At 53.5% G+C, this 26,795-nt stretch overlaps 1 pseudogene; it reads right to left on the bottom strand.

The window, feature by feature from the left end:
* Nucleotides 1-251: 251 nt before the first annotated feature.
* Nucleotides 252-25,727, bottom strand: LOC127030493 (protein lifeguard 3-like; annotated as a pseudogene).
* Between the last annotated feature and the right edge of the window lie 1,068 nt (nt 25,728-26,795).

The raw sequence follows: 26,795 nt of genomic DNA, 5'->3' as shown, positions 1-26,795 counted from the left end.
AGGACTGAACTCCCACCTCACACCTAGAGATGGCTTCTGCAGGGCAGGGATGTTTTGGGATGTGGGGGATGAAGAGGGTTTTGCTTACGCTGCCCCTATCGTCTCTGGTTGTGCCAGGAGGATTCAGGTCCCAGGGGGTCATGCCCACCTCTTTTCCCTGCATCATGGTCACTGTCATTAATGAATAAGAATAAAAAGACCCTGGATGCTTCAAAAATTAAAGTGTCGCTTTACTGAGTGCAAGCTGTTCTTTGGTGCCAGGAGCCGACCGCGCTGCTCCCACGGGCTGCAGCGTTAGAGTATAATACAGCGTATACTATACAGCCATCTCCTCATGCCCCTGCTGCATGGACAGGGGACCACTCCGAACCCAGCTGGCGGTCTGCAGAGCACTCCCAAGGAAGGGGTCTCTAGGTCTGTCCTCAAGCGGGGCCGTTGAGCCGATCCACTAACCTCTGCAGCGCACCTGACAGCCCTTTGCATAGCAAAGCTAACCCCAGCTGGCTAACGCCCCCACCCTCAGCCAGGACAGAGCTGGGCTCTGCTCACCAGCCGCTCTGCCTCCAAGGCCGGCATCCAGGACAGGCTGTTCTCCCTTCCCGAGGGCTGCCCGTGTACGGGACGACTCCCTGCCAGGTGCTGGGCTGACCCCAAATCATCTGCCGGGAACATTGGGATTTAAGGCACTGAGTGAACACGGCTGGCCCAAGCCGCTAGCATCGTGGAAGGAGCACAAAGGGTTAATGCTGGCTGCACGCCCAGCTCCCCTCCCTACACCCTGCCCTTTAGGGCGTTCACCTGGGGATTCTGATCCAGCCGCCCTGCTCTGAGCCTGCTCTTCCCATGAGGAGCTGGGAACCAGCTCTGAGTTCAGCTGCTGCCCCCCACCCCCTTCACCAGCACTGTCCCAGGGGAGCCAGAGGGCTCCAACGCAGTGTTTCCGCCCCATCCTCCAGGTGGAAGCAGGGAGAGACGCCCCCATTTAAAGCACCTGTTCCAGCCTCTAGAAGTAGGGGTGGTGAGGCTGCCTGTGGCCCCTTCCTGCAGCCCCAGTTCTGTTTCCGCCTGCAATGAGCGAATCTCTTACTAGAGAGCATGAGCAATGTACACAGCTCGCTGCTTTGCAATTCACCTTGCGCCATTCGCCTCCCCCCATGTCAAACAATGTTATTTCAAGGCCCTTTGGCTGTCCGGACTAGTCAAATGCACAACAAAGCCGTGCTGTAAAAAGCCCTTTGCTTAACCAAGGATAAAATACATTGAATTAGAAAGAACAGAAACCTGTCAAGAGCCAGCCTGGGTCTCTCCTGTGTACACTTCACAGGCTGTAGCGAAGGAGATTTAAAAAACCACTTAGCACAGGGCTAGTTTAAGGCACTAACAAACTCGAGACCAAAAGCAGGATTGTTAACCCTGAAGATTTTTGCTGTATTGTAAAAAAAAAACCACCCTCAGACACAAGGTAAAAACTGTGCTAGGAAAACACTGATGTCTAGGACACGTATAAAAAATCTCCCCCCCCCTTTAAAAATCAGATCCGTGCAGTAATCGCAGCCCCCCCGCCCCTCGCCACTGGAGGGTGCTCTGCAGGCCAGAAGGAACTTGCACACCGGGGTTTGGATCGGCACAAGGACCGAGCCCCTGTCTTTCTGCTCTCCCCTGAGTGGGTTTGGATTCGATGAAGGTGCTGCCCCTCCCCCTGTGGCATCTCACCTGGGTCCGACCAGCAGCTAGTGGTGACACGTCTCAAGCCTGACCTCAGGCAGCTCCAGGTAACTCAAACCATCCAGCAAGTTATTTCAGAGTAACGCTGCTTGCCAGGCACAGGGCGGGGTCGGTCAGGCTTATGTAAAGGTGATAGACAGAAGCCTCGACCTGCCTGCTCGCTACCATAAGAGAAGTGAATTCACTTCTCCTTAGGGCGGAGGATCTGTCTCAGCACCCATCATGTGGAGCGTGATGTCCAGAACTGCCCTCTCTCAGCTATTTCTGGGGAATATGAGGTGCCCCCTTGTCTTAGCAGCTAGTGCTGGCAGAAGGGCCGTGTGTGTGGGTCTGGGGGCAGGTGCCTCGCCTGGCACCGAGTTCCAAGGGCCGTTATGAGGATGAACTGAGTGCATTGACACACCCCTGGGGGCACAGCGGAGAGCGAAGAAAGACGGAGGCCGCGTGCGAGCACAGAGGGCAGCAGAGCCATTAACGGGGCAGACAGAGATCTGCCAACTCTGGCGTCATTGCTGGGCGAAGCCTCATTATTGGGCTTTTCCAGGGCACAGTCTCACCCGCGACCCCTCTAGGCACAGATTGTGGGAATCCCACGATGGGCTCCATGGGGAAGGGGGGAAACCAGAGGCCATTGGCTGGGAGACACACGCTGGGGCAAGGAGGGAGAAAAGAACAGAAGCAGGAAGGAAGTGAGGTTTTCCCAGAGTGCTCCTCGGCCCCGGGCTGTGCCAGCCAGGAGCCCTGCTGGAGGCTCTATTTCCAGCCCAGGAACCGAAGCAGGAACAAGAAGGTGTAGACGACGTCCACGTAGATCTCCAGGGCACCGAAGATGTACTCCTCGGGGCTGAGGCCGTACTGCTTGTTCCCTACCAGCAGCTGGGTGTCGTAGGCTAGGAACTGGGGAGACCAGAGACAGGGCAATGCATCAGTCACGCCACTACAGATTCTCAGCTTCACATGCCTCCATTCTCCCCCCACCCGCCCCAGGAATGCATCTGAAGCAGCAGCCCACGTAGGAGGCTCCCAGCTCGGTGGAGACAGGGCGAGCGACATTACTCACCAGGGTGAAGGCAATTGCAGCCATGGCCGTGAACACCATGTGGACCCACTGAACCTGCAGAAAGAGGGGAGGAATGAATCATGTTGCTCCGAGCAGGTCTTCGGAGGCCAGAGGCGGCTGCAGGGTGCAGACGAGCAAGGCGACCCATCAGCCTGGAGCTGGAGAAAAAACTATCCAGAACCAGAGCATATTCCCCAGAGATTCCTTTGCCCGCCCCCAAAATGCAGCCAACTTTGGGGAGGAGCATGACAGCTGTTGGCTAACGTCCTACCTATTGCAAAACATACCAGGGGATTTTTTTTTTTAATTTTTTTTTTTTGAGAGACTACAGGATGTCAGGATTCTTAGGTTTGCATATCACAGGGTTCGGCAACCTTTCAGAAGTGCTGTGCCAAGTCTTCATTTATTCACTCTGATTTAAGGTTTCGCATGCCAGTCATACATTTTATCGTTTTTAGAAGGTCTCTTTCTATAAGTCTATAACATATAACTAAAATATTGTTGTATGTAAAGTAAATAAGGTTTCTAAAATGTTTAAGAAGCATCTCATCCAAGCATCAACCAGGCGTAATCCTGCTCAGCACATGAAAGGTGGCAAGTTCCTAGGCATCTCTCTCTTGTTTGAGCTCAAGGAGGTACAGCTGCAGGATCTGATTTTAGCCATCCACCCCTCCCAAACACCATGTCTTCAGCACAGCTGCCTTTTAAGGTGGACCAAGTCTCCCAGGCAATACTCCTGCTGTCAACACAACACCCGCCAAAATCCCTGGCTGATCATGAGCTGTTGCTGAGTGCAGTTGGCTCAGGGCCAGAGACTTGCTTTTGGGTAAGATGCTGAAGTGGGATCCGTTCGAGAGACAAAGTTTTGGCAACTTCATTCACCCCCTGCCCAGAACCTAATGTGATCAGGGATGAAATCTCCCTGTGATGACTTTCCAATTTGCCATAATTAGGTTTCAGAATTAACATCTCCCCTGTGTAAATGAGACAGGTCACCCATGTGTCAGGGCTATTGCTTCAGGCTCTCTGCATACTCAGGCAGGTCACATGTGCCATGCTGGAAACATTGTGCTTAAGTTCTGCAGATATGGATGCGGCCTGCAGAGGGCAGCTTTGGTATCACATCCTAGTCTGCTCCTGAATAGGTCTCCCCAAGTCCACGTGTTACAAGAAGCAGCCACTACTCACATATTTGTAGTACAGGACAATGGCAGTGACTATTGATGTCTGAACGACAACGATCCCCAGCACACAGAACAGCCCGGTACACGATGTGCAATCCACCTGCCAGCGGGAGGGAGATAAGTCACCGTGAGACCCACAGAGCACAGTGGAACACAGCTATCCCACTGCACTAGGATGGACTGACTTAAATCAAAGCAATGTCCATCACCAATTTTAACCATGATTTAAATCAACAAATGGGAAACCTTGATATAAATCATTGATTGTAATTGTGATTCGCATTTGTATGTTGTCGTTACTGTCCTAAAGACAGTTGCTCATTGGTTGGCAACCATTAAAACAGGTAGACTTGCAACGAAATAGAACCTTTACACTAAATTTGGTGCTTCTCTTTGCTAACCAGAAGACACTAGATCTATACACATCTATTTAAGCAGTTACATAGCTTAACTTTTTACCAGATGATGATTAAATTGTGATTTGCATCAAGCTCCGTTTGGACGGAAATTCAAACAATAAAAATATAGAAAAGCTGCGATTTTTTTTGTCATTAAATAAAACTACCTTCAAGGTGCTGGACACATTAAAAAAAAAGTTGATCAGAACACATTTTGCATTCAAAACTAACTGATGTATTAAACAAAGGAAGTACTGTCTGTAGTTAGTGAAATGAACTGATTGCTTCTAATCATGGTGTCCTTCAAGATTTAAGAATTAGTAGATCTCGTCCTCTCATACCTGGCTTTTATTCAGAGATTAGAAGAGGAAAATGAGCTTTTTCACTGTCCCCAGCTGGTTTCTTAACTTTGAATGAACCGAACTAGTTGAATAAACTGAAATGAAGAAAATGATCTGTCTACAGCTGCAGGAGGCTACTGCTGTCAAAAGCTGGGTTAGCCCTTCAACAAACTAGTTCCAGGTGCTTAGCCAGTGACTTCCACCAGCTCAGTGGTGTGATGTTCTTTAAAACTTGGCAGGAAACAGGCTGTTTAATATTACTTTTTTGCATTTAATTTAAATGATTTTAATAGATTAGAATAAGTTTAGGTCTTACATTGCCAATTTCAAATTTAATTTTAAATATAGGTTTATTAATAAACCTTTATTTAATTTAACATTTAAAAATTGTGGGTTTTTTTTTAATTAAAACCCCCATCACACCATAGATTTTTTATCTTCCCTGCGTCACACTGGGCTTCCCCTGCAGGAGGCGCCATAACTTGGAGCAGCCTGAGGCACATCTGCTCCCCAGGTCAGTGCGGATTGGCTGCATCGGATCTTATAGACTCATAGACTTTAAGGTTAGAAGGGACCATTATGCAGGGCCGCCCGGGGGGGGCAAGAGGGGCAATTTGCCCCAGGCCCCGGGCTCCGCAGGGGCCCCCACTTTCAGTTTTTCGGGGCCCCTGGAGCAGGGTCCTTCACTCGCTCGGGGGCCCCAGAAAACTCTTGTGGGGCCGGGCCCTGGAGCTTCTTCCGCTCCTGGTCTTCGCTGGCGGGGGAGTCCTTCCGCTCCGGGGCGGAAGGACCCCCCGCCATCGCATTACCGCCGAAGCGGGACCTGCTGCCGAAGTGCAACCCAGTCTTCGGCGGTAATTCGGCGGCGGGGGGCCCTTCCGTTCAGGGACCCGCCACTGAAGTGCCCCGAAGACCCACGGCCGGGGCCCCCCGCCGCCGAATTACCGCGAAGAGCGGGCTGCACTTTGGCGGCGGGTCCCGCTTCGGCGGTAATTCGCCGGCAGGGGGCCCCCGCCATGGGTCTTCGGGGCACTTCAGCGGCGGGTCCCAGAATGGAAGGGCCCCCCGCCGCCGAATAGGGCCGGCTCTAGACATTTCGCCGCATGGGGGGCCCCCCTGCTGCTTGCCGGTCCCATGGCTCCGGTGGACTTCCCGCAGGCATGGCTGCGGAGGGTCTGCTGGTCCCGCAGCTTCGGTGGACCTCTCGCAGGCATGGCTGCGGATGCTCCAGCGGAGCCGCAGGACCAGCGGACCCTCCATAGGCACGCCTGCGGGAGGTCCACCGGAGCCGCCTGCCGCTGATGGCCCCAGGCCCCCGGAATCCTCTGGGCGGCCCTGCCATTATGATGATTTAGTCTGACCTCCTGCACAATGCAGACCACAGAATCTCACCCACCACTCCTGTAACAAACCCCTAACCTATGTCTGAGTTATTGAAGTCCTCAAATTGTGGTTTAAAGACCTCAAGGTGCAGAGAATCCTCCAGTTAGGATACAAAGAGGAGAGATTTAGGCTGGATGAAGCTAATTAGAAGGTGAGGGAATAGCCAGAATTTTTATAAAGCTAGGAGGCTGGAAATAATCTGCGGAAGTAACAGCAAGGAAGCCTGCAGTTCCTTTCCCTATGGTAAGGGAGAAGCACTTCTCCGAGGGTGGGTGGCACGGGACGGATGTTGGGAGGCATCCTGGGTAGTAAGGATCTGCAGCACGCAGGGCAATGCGCTGCCCAGCTGGGATGCAGCCAGTGGGAGCTGCGCTGGGAATGGCCACCTGGCTGGAGGGGACACCCCGAAGCACTGGCCTCGGAGGGTCATTGCCCCAGCTCTCTCTGGGATGCAGCAAGCGATCCAGATTTGGTTCCTGCTCTGTCAGTCCCAGAGCTGGGTGCAGGCAGCGTGGACCCCTTAGGCTGGGGACGGGGCTCTCTGCTCCAGCACCCCACTCTGGATGAGGCAGCATCGCCTCGAACCCTGTCCCAGCCTATGCTGGGGGGCCCTCAGGAGGGGAAATCCCCTGACTCCTCCCCTCCCCGCTGCCCCGGATGGGCAGGGAGCCCGTTGAGCCTTACCTTGGTCTGGAAGCAGAAGACGGTGACAATTATGGCCACTTTGACAGTGATCACCATGGTGATCAGGACAGCCCGGGTGTTATACACGCTGCACACAAAGGGTGGGGGGGGGTTAGTTTAAAAGCCGTTCAATGATTTCCCCCTTCACCCTCCGTGTGCAAATGGGAGCCAAGACCCGGGGCTCACTCCCCGGCAGTGCAATCCCGTGGGCGGCACTCGGCAGGCGTTCCAACACAGCACCCATGGGCCCTATAGAAAAGCCATCCCAGGCAGCCTGCAGTTCTGCAACTCGCCCCCAGGAGGCGCCTGCTTGAGTCCGGGCTCCAGGGTGACTCCCGCAAGCTGAGCTAAGCCAGGGGATCCCTTAAGTTAGCCCCAGGGTGGGGCTGGTTTTCCTCTCTGTCCGAGCCCACCTCCGCCGCAGGGCTAGCGACCCCCACACGACAGAGCCGGGACAGCGTGTGGAGACCTGCGACCGACACTGGGCATCTCCATTCTCCCTGTCTACGCTGAAAAAGACATTCCCAAATACACCCACCTTGTCTCTCCAATTACCAGATAGAGCCGGCAGAAGGGGGAGAGGCCCAGGAGACAGATTCAGTTTGCCCCAGTTTCAGCAGCCTTAGGCATTGGCAATGACACAGCCAAGCAGACTGGTGGTGATGGCTCAGCCTGGCCATGCCCCGCTACAGGGACAGACCCTCCCTCTATTCTAGGGACCCGCCCAAGATCCAACATGACCAGAGCACGTTGCTGATTGTCAAAGGTAAATTAAAAAGCTTTCCCCTCCCCCTCCTTTAAAAGGATTCCAAATCCAAACTCAGCTCTACGTGCAAACAAAGACGTGATCAACCGCTTCACACAAAATCTTTCCCCGTTATCTGCCAAGCCCCATGCGAGAAGATCTGCTGCTGAGAGTCAGCGATGTAGCTACTACAGAACGGGGGACATTTGGTGGCGGGGAAGGCAGGAAGTACTGCTGCTTCCATTAGTCAGAGAAACATCAGCCTGGAAGAGACCTTGAGACGTTAACTAGTCCATCCCCGTGCTGAGGCAGGACCAAGTAAACCCAGACATCCCTGACAGGTGTTTGTCTGACCTGTTCCAAAAACCTCCAATGACAGGGATCTCACCGCCTCCTTCGGCCACCCGTCCCAGGGCTTAACCAGCCTTCCAGTTGGAAAGCGTTTCCTGATATCTCACCTAAATCTCCCATGCTGCAGATAAAGTAGATTCCTTTTTGTCTCCCAGTGGACGTGAAGAATTGACACTGTTCTCTTTAGAACAGCCCTGAACATAGGTGAAGGCTTATTTATTATGCCCTGCCGCAGCCGTCTCTTCTCCACACTAAACATGCCCAATTCCTTCAACTTTTCCTCAGAGGGCAGGTTTTCTAAACCTCTTATTTTTGTTGCTCTTCTCTAGACTGTCCCGTTTGTTCACACCTTTCTCACAGTGTGGTGCCCAGAACTGGAGGCAGGACTCCTCAGATCTCCCCAGTGCCGAGCGGATCAGGCCAATGACTTCCCGTGTCTTACATACGACACTCCTGTTAATACGCTCCAGAATGAGTTTTGCCTTTTCCAAGTCATAATGACTCTTTGAATTTGTGATCCGCTAGAACCTCCAGATCCTTTCAGCAGCACGACCGCCTCGCCCGTTATTCCCCAGGTTGTATTTCTGTGTTTGATTTTTCCTTTCTAAATGACAGAGCTTTACACTTGTCTTCACTGAAATTTCTCCAATTGAGTTCAGACCAATTTTTCAAGATCATCTTGAATTCTAATCCTGTCCTCCCAGCTTGGTGCCACCTGCACATTTTATAAGCTTTCTCCACTCCATCATCCAAAGTGTGAATGAAAATATTAACTAGCACTAGACCCAGGATAGCCCACAGCAGGATCCCACGCAACACATCTTCCGAGTTTGAAAGCAAACCATTGATTATAGAATCATAACGTTAGAAGGGACGCAAGGGTCATGTTCTAGTCTAACCCCCAGTGAAAATGCAGGATTTGTTGTTTCTAACTCATTCAAGACAGGTGGGTCCACCCTCCTTTTGAAAACCTCCAGTGAAGGAGCTTCCACACCCTCCCGAGGCATCTGTTCCACAGTCCGACTGTTCTTACGCTGCTCTTTGAGGACAGTATTTCAAACAGGTGTGAACCCACCTTCTAGTAATTTCACCTAGACCACATTTCCCATGTCTGCTTATGAGACTGTCACGCGGGACAGCATCAACAGTTTTACTAGAGTCCAGACATATCGCGAGTCTGCTGCTTGCCCCATCCACTAACCTAGTTACCCTGTCAAAGAATGAAATTAGGTTTATTTTGTAACGATTTGTTCTTGACTAATCCATGCTCCTTATTACCCCATTAACCTCTAGGTGCCCACAGACTGATTATTCAATACCTCGAAAGAAACTGGAACAAATTATTAGTCTGACTAGTTGATAACTCCCTGGGTTCTCCTCCTCGCCCTTTGTGAAGACAGGTACAATGTTTGCCCTTCTCCAGTCCTCTGGGACCTCACCCATCTTCCTGGAGCTCTTGACTACAGTCATTAACAGTGGTTCAGAGACAGCTTCAGCTAGTTCCTTCAGTATTCTAGGGCGAAAGTCATCAGGCCCTGCCAACTGAGAACATCCAGTATTTTTTCGACCGTTCATTCACTGTCCTGGCCCAAGATCCTGCCCCCGTGTTGTTAACATTAATCGTACTAAGCATCTGTTCACAGTTAAATGTTTTACTGAAGACTGAAGCAAAGAGACATTAAGCCCTTCAGCCTCCTCTGGGTCATCTGTTCAGAGCTCTCCTTCCCCGCTAAGTAATGGGCCTACACGCTCCTTCCTTTTCCTTGTCCTCGGTGTAACTCACTTTGTTCTGCAGCCGTTCTGATTTTGCCCCTACCTCCCTGTGTTGTTCCTTTGTACGTCTCCTTGGCAATTTGGCTTTGTTTCTACTTTTGGTGGGACTCCTTTGGTATCTTCAGCTCGCTAAAGGGATCTTGATGGAGCCAGACTGGTCTTTTACACATCTTCCTACTTTCCTTCGCAGCGGGAGAGTTTGCTGTTTAGAAACTGCCAGCCCCCCGGCCCCCTTTTACCCTTAAATTTCCTTCCCGTGGGACCCCACCGACCAGTTCGTCGAGTCTGCTGACGGCTGCTTTTTTGAAGTCCACTGTCCTTATTCTGCTTCTCTGGCTCCTCCCTTCCCTTACGCTATGTCTACACTACCAGTGGGTAGTGATTGATCTATCGGGGATCGATTTATCACGTGTAGTGTAGATGCGATATATCGATTTCCGATCACTCTGCCGTCACTCCTGTACTCCAGCTCGGCAAGAGGATGAAGTGGAGCCAACGGGGGAGTGGCGGCAGTCGACCCCGTGCCATGAGATATGTCAGCTTCAGCTACGCTATTCTCATAGCTAAAGTTGCGTATCTTAGGTTGATCCCCCACCCTCAGTGTAGACCAGGCCTCAGTTTGCCTCCCGGTTCTCAATTTATTCCTCCCTGTTAGGGAGGCCCACATCAAAAATAGCTGCTCCCTAGTGATCTCCTCCGCCATCTGGAACAAAACGTTGCTCCCAGCCTATTCTAAGAACCGGCTGGACAGCCAATGTCCTGCTGTATTGTTGTTCCACCAGATGTCTGGATAGGTAAAGTCCCTCTTATCACCGCGGCCTGGGCTTGGGCTATGTCTTTCTTTGTTGTAAAAATGTATCCTCCACCTCCTCCTTCTGATTTGGGGGCCTGCAGTAGACCCCTCCTCTGACGTCACCCATGTTTTTCCCCCTGGCATCTTCCCCCAGAGACTTTCAACGAGAATGCCTCTCACCTCCTCTTTCTGGACCTCAGAACTAGTGTGTGCATTCTCAATACACAGTGTAATACCTCCTCACTTTTTTCCCCGCTGGCTGATGAAGAAGTCCCCTCTACCAAGAGCCCCACCATATGAGTTATCCCACCAAAACTCTGGGATGCCAGTTCAGTCATAATTCTGTTTGTGTGCCTAGACTTTCGGGTCTGCCTCTTGAGGCACCACACCCTTTGCATTAGTGTACAAACAGCTAAGACGTGTGGCAGATTATCCCACTGTTTTCCCTCTTGCTTCTCCAATGGCCTCTTGCAACTTCCCATATCCACCCCCAGCCTCCAGACTTTTATCCAGGTCACCCGGTAGGGAGGTAAGTCAGGGGTTTGCGAGGGGAGACACTGAGCTGGGGTCTTGGCAGGTAACAGAGGAAAAACCCAATTTGATCTGGATCTTTGTGATCAATTTCAAGTCTGCAGATGGGGCTGTTCTGGGATTAGAATCCAAGGGCCTTTCTGAGACTAATTTACTACCAAAAACTTCTCTGTTTATTTTAAGCGAGGGGGGTTCTCTCTATTCCTGGTGATGTTAGGAGCCTGCTGGGCGTGTGCTTCACACCTCTCCCCTTCGGGCGGCAGGCAAACTTGGGGAAGGCGAAGGCGGGAAGGGGCTCAGAGGGGGTTTCCCCAGCACCGCGGTACCTGGCGATGGTTCCCGTCATGAAGGCCATGGCCAGCGTCTGCAGCAAACGAAAGGAAAGGGGGCGATTAGCTGTGGAGCCAGGCCCAGCGAGGGATCAAAGCATCGTGTCGCCTTCCCGGGTCCCCACGGAGACGTGGGGGTTCAAAGCAGGAGGCACTGAGGGGCACATGGCCTGAGGGGTGTGTTTTAGTCACAGGTGTGACCCTGAGGTAGGAGGCAGGCCATGAAACACACAGACCCCCCATTTCTGTCTCCCATGTGACCCCAGCCCCATCCTAACCAGTGTTCAGCCATCAAAGCCTTCCCTCAGTCCCATCCCTCTCCTCCCCAAAGGGTCCCCTCCCACCCTGGGGCCCCCCCCCCAGAATCACTGCCCCCCCGGGACAACCCAGCCCCACAGCCCCACTTACAAAGACACTCAGCAGGATGAGGTTCCAGGGGAAGCGTCTCCTGGGGGAAGTCAGGGAACACACAGGTCAGGGTGCAGGTAGTCAGAGCCCAGGGCGCTGCGCCGCAGGCTGGGGGGACCCGGGGGGATCGGGGTTTCTGGGGTGAGCTCAGCGTGATGTTGCCTGGCGCAAGGGCACCACTTTGGCCCAATGACACTTCAGGGCACGGGGGGGGGTCCCCGTGAAAACCAACCCCCGAGTCAGGGCAGGCGTCAGTCCCGGATGGATGGGAATCGACCCTGGGGGGCAGCCTCGTGTCATTGGCCCCCTGCCTCAGTCACTCCCCCCCAATCCGCTTCCCAGTGCCCGGGGGACTCTGAGCCGGGGCGCGGGCTTGGAGGGAGGGGCTGCCCTCTCTGATCCCCAGCGATTGAGAACACTTACCTGGGGCCCTGGCAGCAGGCCAGCACCAGGTACGTGACAAGGAACACGGCGCTGGGGAGAGAGAGAGACAGAGGTTGGGACCCTTCCCAGCCCTGCTGCCCACCTGGAGCCGGGGCCGGTTGGATCTTCGTGCAGGGCAGCAGAAGGGCAGAGGTTTCACACCCACAGAGTCAGGCCTTTCCAATTCCTGGCACCTCCAGCCACTAGCTCTCTCCTGCTGGCCTTCTGCTGTGTGTTGCCTTCGCGTGCACCTGGGGATCTCAAAGCACCCGACAAACTTTCCTCATGTTTCCCATCGCGCCTCGGGAATAGGGATGCGTTATCCCCCTGGCACAGAGGGGAAACTGAGGCACATAGAAGCAGCTGAGCTCACACGGTGGGTCAGTGGCAGAGCTAGTATTAGCAGACAACTCCTCACCAGCAGGCTCATGCTCCAGCCACTAGATCTCACTCCCTCTGCATGTCTTAACTCAAGATCAGATGACTAGAAGGGACCTCCGGGGCCATTCAGTCCTGTCTCTGCTATCGCAGGCAGCCCTGTCACATCTTCCCAGCCCTAATGCCTTCCCCCATAATGTATTTATAGACAGCAATTAGCTCCCCTCTCAGCCCTCGTTTGCTGGGCTAAATGAGCCAAGCTCTTCAACACTCATCCCATAACACAGATCCTCCGTTCCCCTGATCATCCTAGCAGCTCTTCTCTGCACCTGCTCCAGTTTGAATTCATTCTTCCTGAATATGGGTATCCACAGCAGTACGCAGTATCCAGATGAGGCCTTAACAGTGCCTTCGATCAGGACATTAATACTTCTCTCTCTTGGACAGGCCTCACACGATACACCCTGGGATCACACTCGCCTGTGGTCATGGCTACGACCCATCGGTAGCTCATAGTCATTCCACAGTCAACGAACACCCCAGGTCTTTCCCCTCCTCCGCTGCTCCCAACTGATGAGCCCCCAGCTTAGAGCAGAAATTCTTAGTATACTCTAAACGCGTGACCCATTTCTATGTCTCCAATCTGTTGGCCAACCAATTCTTCCTGGATGATATTTCGATCCTCCTCTGTACTGACAATGCCTCCCAATGTTTGTCACCAGCAAATTTCATTAGAACACTCCTACTTTTTCGGCCAAAGCCGCCAATGAAAATATTAAGTTAGATTGATTGCGAGACCGATCGCTGAGGAATAGTACTAGTCACCTCCCGCTGACCTTTCAGCATAACCCATTATCAGCTGCTCTGTAGCCAGTTCCTGAGCTGCCTTCCAATTCCAGTATGAGTCCTCACGGTGTCATTTTCACCGATGATTTTCCACATGGTCCTGTATCAAACACTTCACTGAAATCCAGATAGACAGAGCTACCACATTTCCCTGTCTAGAGAATCAGTTAAGAAAAAGAGGCCAGGTTTACCTGGCACGATCTACCTGTGGCGAGCCCACTGCACTTTATCCCATCTACCTCTGATAAGTCTTTCCTTCAAAATTTGGTCTCAAACCTTGTCTACAACTGAGCTCAGACTCATGGGCCCGTGGGTGTCTGAATCACTTTTTCCCTCTCTTATTCTCCAGTCACCTGGTACACCCCCAATTTGACATATTCATTAAAAATCCTTGCTAGTGGACCTGCAGTTTCATAACCTTCCCTGATACAGTGACATTCTCAGCAGTAACGCTGCATTAGCAGAGTTTTTGCATTTGATTTCCTGGTTTTTTTCCCTAGAGAAAGTGATTAACTACCCCTCTCCCTCCCCGTGCCACCCCACACAGCACCCTCTGCCTCTGGCATGGGGCACCAGCACCTTGTGGCACTCAGCAGGGAGCGGCGGTGACTCTGCCAGGTCTCACGTGGCAGCACAGGGGCCCAGCCAACAGGGCAGGGGGGCCGGGATGAGCAGGGAGGGGAGTTGACACTGGCAGCTCTGCCCAAGGGCTGAGTGATACTTACTAAGAGGAGTAGAACACAGCAACGTTCCTCTGTACAAAGGCTCGGACGGGGGAGCTGCGAGGAAGGAGAAGAGCGTGAGATCGGTTCCTGGCTACATCCGTCACCACGTGGCCCCTTCTCTGCTCCCCTGCGGTCTCCACCCCCAATGTTCACAGCGTGGGCCCTGGCGAGCAGCAGACTGACCTAAGGGAAGGCTGGGAAGCTTGATGCTCCCTGCTCATCATCACCCCCAAGCCGCTGCCTGCCCCCCCGCACAGCGCAGACCATCTGTGGGGGCCCCAGCCCAGGAGCAAGGAACCTGCCCCACTCTGTGCCCTGCTCCCCAGACAGACTCGCCAGGATCCATCCAGACGCCTGCCATGACAGGGCAGGGTCACCCCCCACAGCCCATCCCACAGGACTGCACCCAGACCGGCTTTAAACAGCCCCGGGGTGGGGCTCCCTGTCCCTTGTGAGACAGTGCCCGTCTCCTCCATACCCCAGCGAGACTCTGGCCCCTCCCCTCAGCAGGGGGACGGGGCATTGGGGGGCAGCCTCTTCGTTCCTACGGAAAGTCCCTGGGAATTCCCAGCTCCTGGGGCCTCGTGGAGCAGGGACCAGCCCTGGGACAGCAGCTGCTGGGAGCTGGCGGCGAGGGCAGGGCTCAGGACAAGGTGAGACTCACATGAAGGTGAACACGGCGATGATGCCCACGGTCACCAGCAGCTGGACTGAGATGATGGTGTAGACCTGAAAGAGACAAGCACAGAGGGGTCACCCCCGGGCACTGGCCTTGCTCCCCCACAGGGCACAGACAGGCACAGAGGGGTCACCCCGGGGCACCGGCCCTGCTCCCCCACAGGGCACAGACAGGCACAGAGGGGTCACCCCCGGTCACTGGCCCTGCTCCCCCACTGAGCACAGCAGGCAGGAGGGGTTACCTATGGGCACTGGCCCTGCTCCCTGCAGGGCACAGACTGGCACAGAGGGGTCACCTGTGGGCACCGGCCCGGCTCCCTGCACAGACACGCCAAGGCGACCCCGAGATGTCACTGCCCCCAGCTGCCCAGCACCCCAGGTGGGATGGAGCTGCTGGCTCTCACTCCCGCTTCTGATGGACTCAGTGTCAGCCCCTGCCATGCCCCAATGGCAGCTGGCTGGGGTGCCAGGGACTGGGTGGGCAGTGGAGATCCAGCCCCTGCCACGCCCCAAACAGTAGCTGGTCAGGGCGCCAGGGACTGGATGGGCTGTGGAGATCCAGCCCCTCATAGTCCCCAGGGTGGGTAGCTCCTACCAAGGCTCCCATCCAATGGGCTCCGGGTGTCCTGTTAGCCTGGACAGCGTGGGGAGGGCTCTGTAGCCCAGGCCACTCCAGTCCCAGCTCCCTCCCCAGCCCAGTGCCGTGCCCCCAGCCCCCGCCAGCACTAGGGGGGCCCTGCAGCCATGGGAGCCTGACACTGCCCCAGCCGCTGGCCTCGCCACACAGACACAACAGCCACAGGCCCTCGGCCCCACACTGGTACCCAGGTACCATGCTCGCCCCACCGGCCTGTCATAAACAGATAGCTAAGGGTTAATGTCTCTCTTACCTGTAAAGGGTTAACAAACAGGGAACCAAAAACACCTGACCAGAGGACCAATCAGAAAACAAGATACTTTCAAATCTTGGTGGAGGGAAGCCTTTGTTTGTGTTTTTTGGGTTTTGCTTTGTTCTCTCTGGGTCCTGAAAGGGACTAGACGTGCAACCAGGTTTCTTGCCAATCTCCCTGCTACAGTCTCTTATCTATTCAGAATAGTGAGTATTAAGTAGGAAAGGCGGTTATAGTCTTTTGATTGTTTTCTGTATTTGCAAATGTGTAGTTTGCTGGAAGTATTTTAAATTGTATTTTGCTGGGGGGGGGGTTTCTCTCTAGTGTCTATAAGCTGAAAGACCCTGTAACTTTTACCATCTAAATTACAGAGACAACTTTTACTTTTTTTTCCCTTTCTTTTTATTAAAAGTTTTGCTTTTTAAGACCTGTTTGATTTTTTCCCCTTGTTGAGGCTCAAGGGAATTGAGTCTATACTTACCAGGGAAGGAGAAGGGAGGGGAAGGGTGGAATCCCTTTGTTTTAGATTCACAGAGCGTGAATCTGTCTATCTCTCCAGGATAACCCAGGGAGGGAAAGCCTGGGAGGGGGAGAGAAGAGGGGGGGACCAACCTGATTTCTCTGTGTTGTGATTTAAGGAGTTTGAATCACGGTATCTTCCAGGGGAACCCAGGGAGGGGAAGTCTGGGAGATGCAATGGTGAGGGAAAGGGTTTACTTTCCTTGTGTTAAGATCCAGAGGGTCTGGGTCTTGGGGGTCCCCGGGCAAGGTTTTGGGGGGACCTGAGTGTACCAGGCACTGGAATTCCTGGTTGGTGGCAGCGTATCAGATCTAAGCAGGTAATTAAGCTTAGAGGAATTCATGCTGGTACCCCAATTTTTTGGACCCTAAGGTTCAGATTGGGGATAGAATACCATGACATGGCCGCAGCCTGTTCCTGGGGACCAGAGTCTGGAGGGAGCACCACCCCACACCTCCCAGCCCCAGGCTCCCCACCGTGCACCCCGGGAGCTCGAGTTACCTTACAGATGAAGGTGTGTCGCACTCTCTTGTCGTCCCAGTCAACAGTCCTGACGACGTCATCCCTCAAGCTGGTGACAATGTAGCTGTTCCCTGTGGGGAGACCGGTGTCCCCTGGAAGAACAGAAGGGGAGCGCTGAGACTTCAGCGCCTGAAAGCTGGCATGGCTGCGCGGCATCGGCTCTCCTGGGTCCCTGCTGACCTGGCAGATGTCCGGGGTCCCTCCTCGACCGCCTCTCCCCACAAGCGGGCTGCCCCATGGGACGTCCCAGCCCAACAGCCCCTCATCCCCAGAAAGTGTCTCGCTGACAGCATGGCTGAGAGGGATGGACCCAGACAGAAGACGCCAACCTGCTACGTGGCTGGGTGAGGCCTGGGGTGCATCTGGCACAAGGCGCAGGGAAGTAACCGTCCCCCCTCTCTAGCGGCACCATATCCTTTCCCTGTCCCCTCTGGGCTCGGCCTGTCAGTCAAGTGTTTCAGGGTGTCCTCCCCTCCCCCATCAGACCCCACCTCCTTCTGGCTGAGACCATTTCTGTGCAGCCAGTAAGGGGTCAGGCTGTGGCTGCCCCGTCACAACAGGGCACAGTCGGGACCCTTGGGTAGGGGAGGGGACCAGAACAGATTGTCCTCTGCACAGTGGCCATTGTCCCCGGATTATCCCCCAGCAGCTTGGGGGTGTTTCCTCAATTCCCTCTCCCAAACCCTGCAGTATCAGAGGCTGCTCCACGGTCTTGCCAGCTCCCAAATCCATGGGTCGAGGTGATCTGACACTGCAGCTGGCTGTCGGGCCTGGCTGGTGCCAAGCTCAGCCCAGATTTTACTCCTGGAGGAAATCTGTGCCGCTGCTCACACGCAGCATTCATGTCCCCGACAGATTTTGTTTTCCTCCCCAGAAAATACATTCTGCCAGAGAGGCGCTGCCGTTAAGCCTTTCGCCCACTAGGGGCAGCAGAAAAGAGGGCAGCCGGCCCACCGGCTGTAGCAGCCAACAGCCGATAGGGAGGAGAGGCTGCGTTCCTTACAGTGCCCTGCCCGTAGGGCCAGGTGAATAGGCACAGGATGTGGGTGGGACACAGACAGAGCGGGGCACCCAGGGCTGCTGGGGGAAATCACACAGACTGGGGTTCAGAAGGGCGAGTCAAGGGGGACAGACTTGGGCAGGGGCTGAATGGAAGTGGGGGAGTAGGAACACATGGGGACAAAGGTGTGGGGGTACAAGGACACATGGGGATGGGTAGATGCACCTGACTGAATGGGAGAGGTTAGAGATCAGGCAGAGTCTGCATGGGGGAGGTTCCCCAACTCCCTAACAATCCCCCTGCCCCACAAAAAGACCCTGCCTATACTTCTCCCACTCACACTCAACAACCCTCCAAGTTCACTCCCAGGCTCCTTCCCTCTCCCTCAGCCCCTCCATTACCCTGACTCCCCCAAGTCTTTGCAATGCTTCTGACGGGGGCAGGAAATACAGTTGTGTGTTGTAATTTAAATGAATTATTACTCCAAATTCTGTATTAATAAGCCTAGGAAGGAATCTATTTGTCAAAAAACATTTCTTGAATCTTTTTTGTCATCTGTATTGTTACACACATACTTGTTGACAGGGATTTTGAAATAAATGACCAAAATAATTGAAATTGGCGTGATCGTACTGTATTACTTTGACAAATAAAATATACCGAATTTTAAAATATTGTGTACAGAATTTTTATTTTTTTGGCTCAGAATTCCCCCAGGAGTAAGCTTTGACGCGGCAGGACTGAAGACTGAAATATTTTGCCATTTACCAGGATGTCTCCTCTCTATCAGATCTGGGTGAGTGACAAAGCGGAGCCCATCTGTCCCAGGGGGTCAAGGAAATCCCCCCACATCCCCACTCACACCAGGTCCTGCAGAGCCCGTCACCGTATCCATTACCCTGCCCTTCCAGAGACCCCTTCCCCTCACCCCACCGTCTCCTCTGCCCTGCACTCCTCACTCCTCTGGTCCCACATGGGCACTGCCACCCTGACGGCCCGTCTGGGCCCCTCCCCTGAGAGCAGAATCCTGCCTCTTGTTACTCTTTTTGATCCAGCCCCTGGGGTGACCTGCCTCCATGCAGAATGGGACCAAGAATGACTGAAACCCGGGTGGACCCTTGTCTCTTTCAGCACATTGATGGCCCAGGGGGTTTGCTCTGGTCTCAGAAGCTGCAAGCTGGTCTCTGCAGCCCTCTAAGCTCAGTGGGTTTCTGTGCAGCGTCCCAACAAGATGCATCCTATTGTGAATGCTCAACTTACCTAAGTGCGTGGGAAGCACTGGCCGGGGGGCCTCTGGGCCCTTTGGCTGTGGATAGCCTGCCGAGGGTGCATATCCTCCGGGCACCAGGTAGCCCCCAGCACAGGCTGAAGGTTGCACGGAGGCCCCAGAATTGCCTCCTGGCTGCGGATACCCCGGAGGCTGCAGGTACTCCACAGCAGAGGTCCCAGCTGTGAGTAGTCCTCAGGCTGCAGCGGGATGAGGGGGTTCTTATCAATGTAGGGAGGGGGATCGCAGGGGTATGACATGATGCTTCCATAAGGTTCAGGCTGTCTCTCTCTGCACCTGGAGACGAGAGAGAAAAAACCCGCAGTTATGATCTCTGCTCACTGCCTGGATCCGGCATGTGGAGTTCAGCTCAGAGCAGATCCCCCATGGGAACCCTCCTTCCAAGATGCCCAGGGCAATATTTCTGCCAGGTCAATAAGAGAGACTCAACACAAGGCAGATCCCGGCAACCAAAGACTCAGTTCAATTACAGCATCTTAAATGCCAAGGATTGGCTAATTCATCTTTGCCCCAGATAGCTAATCGCTCTCCCCAAGTCCTTCCAGGGTTCAGATCGAGTGATCTCTACATGGAGCGCAGAGGCAGCAATTCTGTAACATCACAGCCAGCGAGTACAGGTTGGGAGAGATGGCCTTGGAGCCAGCTAACAGGAACTCTGGTACGAATGGTCCCAAATCCCTTCCACCGGCTTCATGTAACGAGAGGCAGGAGCCCTTTAAACCCTCCTCTCTGCAGCCGGACACAGACAGGAGTCTGGCGACAGAGGTGGCATTTTCAATCGGGGCTCCAATCCTGCTACCATTAACATCCAGGGGAGTCGGGCCAGAGATCAAACAGGAGCCGGACCGGCTATGCCCTAAGCTGGAATCCCAGCTGGTACATTTCAGTACCGTGGGACAACGGGGGTGTCATTCTACTGCATTAAAAGGGAGTTTCACGCTACGGTTCTTCGTATATTTCATCACACTTTGTTCCAAAGGAGGTCACATCATGACAAGAGTCAGGTCATGCCAGAAAGAGGAGACAGCCCCTAATCAGTCAGAGGGACCTAGACAAATTAGAGGATTGGGCCAAAAGAAATCTGATGAGGTTCAACAAGGACAAGTGCAGAGTCCTGCACTTAGGACGGAAGAATCACATGCACTGCTACAGACTAGGGATCGAATGGCTTGGCAGCAGTTCTGCAGAAAAGGACGTGGGGATTACAGCTGGATATGAGTCAACAGTGTGCCCTTGTTGCCAAGAAGGTTAATGGCATTTTGGGCTGTATAAGTAGGAACACTGCCAGCAGAATGAGGGACGTGGTCATTCCCCTCTATTTGACATTGGTGAGGCCTCATCTGGAGTACTGTGTCCAGTTTTGGGCCCCACACTACAAGAAGGATGTGGAAAAATTGGAAAGAGTCCAGCGGAGGGCAACAAAAATGATTAGGGGGCTGGAGCAGATGACTTATGACAAGAGGCTGAGGAAACTGGGCTTATTTAGTCTGCAGAAGAGGAGAATGAGGGGGGATTTGAGAGCTGCTTTCAACTACCTGAAAGGGGGTTCCAAAGAGGATGGATCTAGACGGTTCTCAGTGGTGACAGATAACAAAAGAAGGAGTAATGGTCTCAAGCTGCAGTGTGGGAGGTCTGGGTTGGATATTAGGAAACACTATTTCACAAGGAGGGTGGTGAAGCACTGGAATGGGTTCCCTAGGGAGGTGGTGGAATCTCCTTCCTTAGAGGTTTTTAAGGTCAGGCTTGATAAAGCCCTGGCTGGGATGATTTCATTGGGGATTGGTCCTGCTTTGAGCAGGGGTTGGACTAGATCCCTCCTGAGGTCCCTTCCGACCCTGATATTCTATGATCAGTCATCAAGTAGCCAAATGGTTGGCCAGTGACAGAGGCCACAGGCTTTTGAGTAACAGATTCTGCTCACGTTTGATCGGTAGGTTCCATGGATACAGGGCTGATAAATGACCGTCAATTGTTAGAGACTCCAGTGGGTCAATAGGTTGCTTATCTCCCAGCTGCAGCACCTTCTACTGCTGCTTTAAACATCTGCAGCCCACGCCACTCACCACGATAGCCTCTGTTCAGTCTTTATTAACCCTTTATAAGTGGAATCTGAATGGAAAGTAGGACCCAGATTCCACCCGGTGACAGTCCAGGCTTCGGACACCCCCCAACCATCCCATGCACGGACGTTCCAAGGACAGTTGCGTAAGCCAGGTGTTGGATTGGCCAGGGAGTTTGCAGTGTGATGCCAGGACACTGGCAAACATGGCCCTGTGTGCGATGCCAGGGGATCTGAGATAATCCAGCCAGGGGCTCTGCAGGCATGAAATGCCGAGTGGGGATCTCGGATCTGTTTTCCCAAAGACACAAGCGCACTGATCCAGCAGCCGTTATTCGGGCAGCCCGAGGGCAGGATGTGGCCCAGGATGGGGCCTATGGTGAGAACTTGAGGGCAAAGCCTGGCACGACTCTAGTGGGACAGCTAGTGCTGCCTGGCGCTCCCCTGCAGGCAATCTGACCCCGCCAGCAGGATCCCCAGGACAGGGCAAAACCCCTACCTGGGCTTGCCCTCATCACTGCCGGAAGGGGCCTCCAGCCTTGCCTAGGAGGTGCCCTGGGCTATAGATATATTTTGGTGCCCATGTGCCTTTCCTGGCGAGGGCTCGCTGGGTCAGTGCACGGCGGGGAGGTGCGGGGGGGGGGGGGGGCAATCCCTAGAGAAATCCGACCAGATCATACAGCAGCGCACAGCCCAGCACAGAGGGGACGAGCAGAAAGAAGGGGGGGGACTTGATTGGGAGCAGGATGCAGGGCTTGGGAAGACAAGGGTCAATCATTCCCCCCCCCCCGGTGTCCAAGTCTCTTGCTTGTTCTCCCCCGGGCGCGGCAGGGGCCTCTGACTCCAAGGGGGCTCCCGGCCTGGACCGCGCCGGGGCCGGGGCTGATCCGGTCTCACTCCGGATTCTGCTCACCGCCTGCCCCGCGCAGCGCGGTGTCGGAGCCCTTGGCGACCTCCCTTAGGCCGCAGGGAGCCCCGGGCGCTGCGCTCGCTCTCTGGCTTCTTGCTCCAAATCACTTTCGTTGCAGGTGCTGCCCCCGCCCCCTTTCCTGGGGGAGGCCGCGCTGCTCCGGTTTGTCATTGGCCCGGGGCGCTGCTCGTCCGGATCAAACCGCGCCGCAGCTGCCCTGTTCGCCCCCAGCAGCGACTGCAACTCTGTGCCCTCAGCCCGGAATTGGCGAGCACGGTGGGAGGGGGGCAAGGCACAGAGCCCGAGGGGCCACCAGCGCTGCGCTTGGGTTGCCAGAGCTAGTGTGACTAGCCCCCTATAAAAAAAAGCCCCAAATATCGTGACTGTCCCTACAGAATCAGGACACCTGGTCACCCTAGGCATAGCCCCTGAGAGCTGATGCCAAGGAGCGGGGCTAGGCGGGGGCTGCACCCTGCCGCTGGCTAGGAAACTGGGTATCCCCATCACACACTTCAGGGTGAACAGGAAGTGCTACAGAATACAGCCAAGCGAGGCCGTGGAGCCCAGGCTCCTGCTAACTGATTCCAAACACGGCTCTCTAAGGCTGACTGCTGGCAATCTAATAACAAACGGAATGAACACATTGAAATCCAGCGCCCTGCACAAACTGGAGGACAACATGAGGCTAACCAGTACCGGGCAGCCTGCTCTGGGCACCCACGTGTGGATCACACGGAGAGGCATGCCAGAGAAGACACGGTCGAGGGTTATACAGATGGCAGACTTCATCTCCGGACCAGAGCGCCCAGGTGGTGATGGCTCTTCTGTAGCAGCAGGGCATGTGCTCCCCACCCCAAGCTCCGGGCCTTGGTGCACAACTTCTCCCTTCTCCTCTCTATCCACTGCTGCTGCCTCTGGATTCCTCAGTGGAATGAAGCGTTCAGGGCATCCAGGATGGACTGGTCAGGTATTGGGGGATCTTCTGGATCTGCGGTTTCAGACGCCCCCCGGGGCTCATCCCACCGGAACACCAAAAAAGCGATGCATTCATAGACTAATCTTCAGTATGGGGAAACCGTGCTCGCAGTCACTGCCAGCAGTGCCAGGTTCTTCCTCGGGTGTTACCGGGGTGAGCTGTATCAGGAGATGGCACTCGTGACTGTGGGACGCCTTGGGAGAGGTGCCAGTACCACAGTCGTAGTGCTGGGGACAAGCTGTCCAACAGGCAACCTCTGGCGTCTGTGGAGAACCTTGCTCGGCCCTCCCCAGGCTGGAAGGCCTGGCAACGTCTATGACGTAGGTTTAGCTTTCCAAGGGTCTGCAGTTTTATGCTTTCTCTGGAGACCAATGTTCTGTATCAAGATTCGGTTTCCGGGCTGGAGGGCTGGATCTCTCAGGCCCCTATCCTATCCGGCTTGGTTAGACTCTGCTTTTCCTTACGGCTTCAGTTGCTTCTCTCAATCGCGCTCTCAGCTGGGTGACACACTGGAGGTCGGTTTCAGGGCAAGCGCCATCAGCAGATGCTGCAAAGCACGCATCCACAGCCTGTCTAGCCTCTCTTCCAAACCTCACATCGCCAGGGGACTACCCCATGGATTCGTTCCTTGGGCAAGTCTAGGAATAAACTACAAATCTGACATGCTGGCTCCATTTGGATGTTTTAATCAAGGTGCAAAGTGCCCGATTAAACCTCTCTGGCTATAAGTGTCCTAGAGGGCTGTTGGAAGTGGTTCAGGATTTCCTCTCCACTAGCCATCTGCAGTAGCTCCTTGGCAAGGTGGCTCTTGAAATCTCTCCCTGGAGCTGGGAGGATGCTACAGAGCAGGCCATAGAGAACAAAGTCCTTTTCCCACAATCCTTTTGCACCGGTGGTTGCTCTCTGCTCCTTGGTGGGAAAGGTCTGAGATCTGTCACCATTAGTATGTGTCCAGTATTGTCACCATCATCCGCCAAGCTCAGGAAGTCCATACAGACAAGATCCAGTGGTTCCACGGCTGATAATGTTGACCAAAGGGCAGATGTTTTGGGTAACGTTTTCCTCTGCATGTGCCATGAACAAGCTTTGCAATGCTTCTCTACACGATGTGCCACATGAGTTCACTAAGTCAAGTGTCTTGTCCTCTCCCAGGAGACCCAGGTCTTCATGGGAAAAAGGGATCTTCCTAAACCTAACTTTCTGCAGGGCTTGGGACCCCTGACTTACATGAGGCAGCAAGTTGCTTCTCTGGGTAAGTTTACTCCCATAAGAACAGAGGTGCATCTAGCTGAGAAGACTTCTCCAATAACTCCAGCCTTCCCTTGTCCAGGGCAGAAGTGAAATCCCTTACACTGGGGTCTGTACCTTCTAATTTGTTCTGCTGCGGTAGAGAAGTCACATCCAAATTGGTGAAGCAGGCGTAGGAGGTGAAGATCGTTTCTGGAGGGGCTCCTAACTGGTCCACCGCTCTGGGTTGGCAGCTGTTAGTTGGACCCTGTGGATGGCACATACCCTTTACTTCAGGTGCAGGAATAGTCTTCCAGGAGTCAGGTACCTGGTCCTGTCCTGGTGAAGGGCATCAAGACAGATGTTGGAGACCAATGACCATGAATGTCTTAAAGTAAAGACAGCAAAGAGTCCTATGGTACCTTATAGACTAACAGACGTTTTGGAGCATGAGCTTTCGTGGGTGAATACCCACTTCGTCAGATGCATGTAGTGGAAATTTCCATACCTGCCCCTGGAAATTTCCATTACATGCATCCGATGAAGTGGGTATTCACCCACGAAAGCTCATGCTCCAAAACGTCTGTTAGTCTACAAGGTGCCACAAGACTCTTTGCTGCTTTTACAGATCCAGACTAACACGGCTACCCCTCTGATACTTAAAGTAAAGAGCATCCCTCAAAATGCAACGTGCAAAACTACCGCTGAAGCTTTTTAAAAAAATGATTCACAAGCACAATGGTGGGTTTTGAGTAGTCTGGCAGTTTCTTGAAAACCCATTTTTGAAGAAAATGAAATAGTGGCACTTTACTGTCCCGGTGCTCTTTCACCCTCTCCCCTCACCCCGCAAATAAGATTGAGGGTTTTGATGATACAGATATACTGAATGGTGACACAAATATAAAGATGAAGAATTGTTAAACGGTAACTTAAGGGCTTTGTTAGTTCCACTTTCGTAATTGATAATTATGGATAGTGAATGAATTTGGATGAGGTGACATTTAGGCCAGGGCCTTAGCCCAACTGTGCCTGGCATGAATGTTGTCTTGCTAATTTTTTTCTCTTACATCGATTTGCTTAAATGTTACTGCTCCTTCTATGGGCAGAAATAAGGGCAAGGCATAAACAGCGAATGCTGTGTAAATTGAAGCTTGCCCAGGCATATTTCACAGGTTACATAAAGACAAATGCTTAATGCTGGTTGGAGAAAAAGTTAATAAATGTGTTATGTGGAAATGTTAAGACTCTAAGTGATGGAGAGGCTCAGATTGGAGAAACGCCAGACCAGAAACTGAAGGAATGAGACTGAAGGACCAGACCAGGGGTCAAAAGCCGCAATAACCATCGCAAAGTACAAGAGAACTTCCTGGTACTCTGAAATTTGGTAACTTGGGCCCCCACCTGTTCCATCTTATCTGTTTATTATCTGGCATAAATATATGTGCAGACACAATACGTGACAATAATTCTCCTAAACACTTATAAATAAAGGTGAAAATTGATTAAGCGTAAATTGGGTGGATTTATGACTCAGTTTCCCACCTTACATTCCCAACACAGGACATCAGTGCTTTTCAGGCCAGGCCAGGAATGAAGACTGAAGTCACAGGTGGACAATACAGAGAGACAGCGGTGTCACGTGGCACGAAGTTCAGCTGCTGTTAGCACAGACATCAATGGGTTGTTGTCTGTGTATACCAGAAATGTGACTTCAGAGAGGTAGTCCTGAAACTCATAGACTCCAAGCTCAGAAGGGACCATCACGATTATCTAGTCTGACCTCCTGCACATTGCAGGCTACAGAAACTGACCCACCCACTGTGACAAAGTGGGACTGTTCTTAATGTTTCCTCTGAATACTGTGTGGGTGCCTCAGTTTCCCCTATGCATTTCTTAAGTCTCCAGGGTGCATAAATGGCCGACCCTCTGTCTCCTGGCAACAAATGGCCGGGGCCCTTCCCCCGTGCAAGGGGATGGCTAAAGGTGAACAGAGAGATCAGGTGACTCCTGGCCCGGGAAAGAGACAAAGGCCAGAAAGGAGGGGCTGGACGGGGTTTCAGTTTGGGGCTGGCTTGGGACGGGAAGTGAGGGCAGACATGGGTGTCTGGCTCACTGGACCCCAGAATGGACCTGGCTGAGGAGTCCTGTTCTCTGTACCTACAAGCTCTGTTTTAGACCGTGTTCCTGTCATCGAATAAACCTCTGTGTTACTGGCTGGCTAAGAGTCACGTCTGACTGTGAAGTGGGGGTGCCGGACCCTGTGGCTTCCCTAGGACCCCGCTGGGGTGGACTCGCTGTGGGAAGCGCACGGAGGGCAGAGGATGCTGAATGCTCCAAGGTCAGACCCAGGAGGTGAAGACGTGGAAGCTTCTTGCCCTGAACAAGTCTGCTCCAAGGGAGAGGAGGCTCCCCAAAGTCCTGACTGGCTTTGTTGGGAGCAGTTCCAGAGCATCGCCTGGGGACTCCGTGACACCCACTCATCCAGGAGCTGGATTCAATGCAGAGGGGTTTATGTGTCTCACAGCTGTTGCAGTGTGGACAGAGCTCAAGCCTCAGCCTCGAATCAGAAGGCCTGCGTAGTGCAGTACGGACTTGTTAGCACGGCTGCGAGATCCGGGGCCAGCAAGTGCAAGCCCAGGTTTACAATG

Source organism: Gopherus flavomarginatus, chromosome 10, assembly GCF_025201925.1.
Source record: "Gopherus flavomarginatus isolate rGopFla2 chromosome 10, rGopFla2.mat.asm, whole genome shotgun sequence".
Taxonomy (NCBI): domain Eukaryota; kingdom Metazoa; phylum Chordata; order Testudines; family Testudinidae; genus Gopherus; species Gopherus flavomarginatus.
The sequence above is the reverse complement of the archived record's forward strand: the minus strand, read 5'-3'. Positions and strand labels throughout refer to the sequence as shown.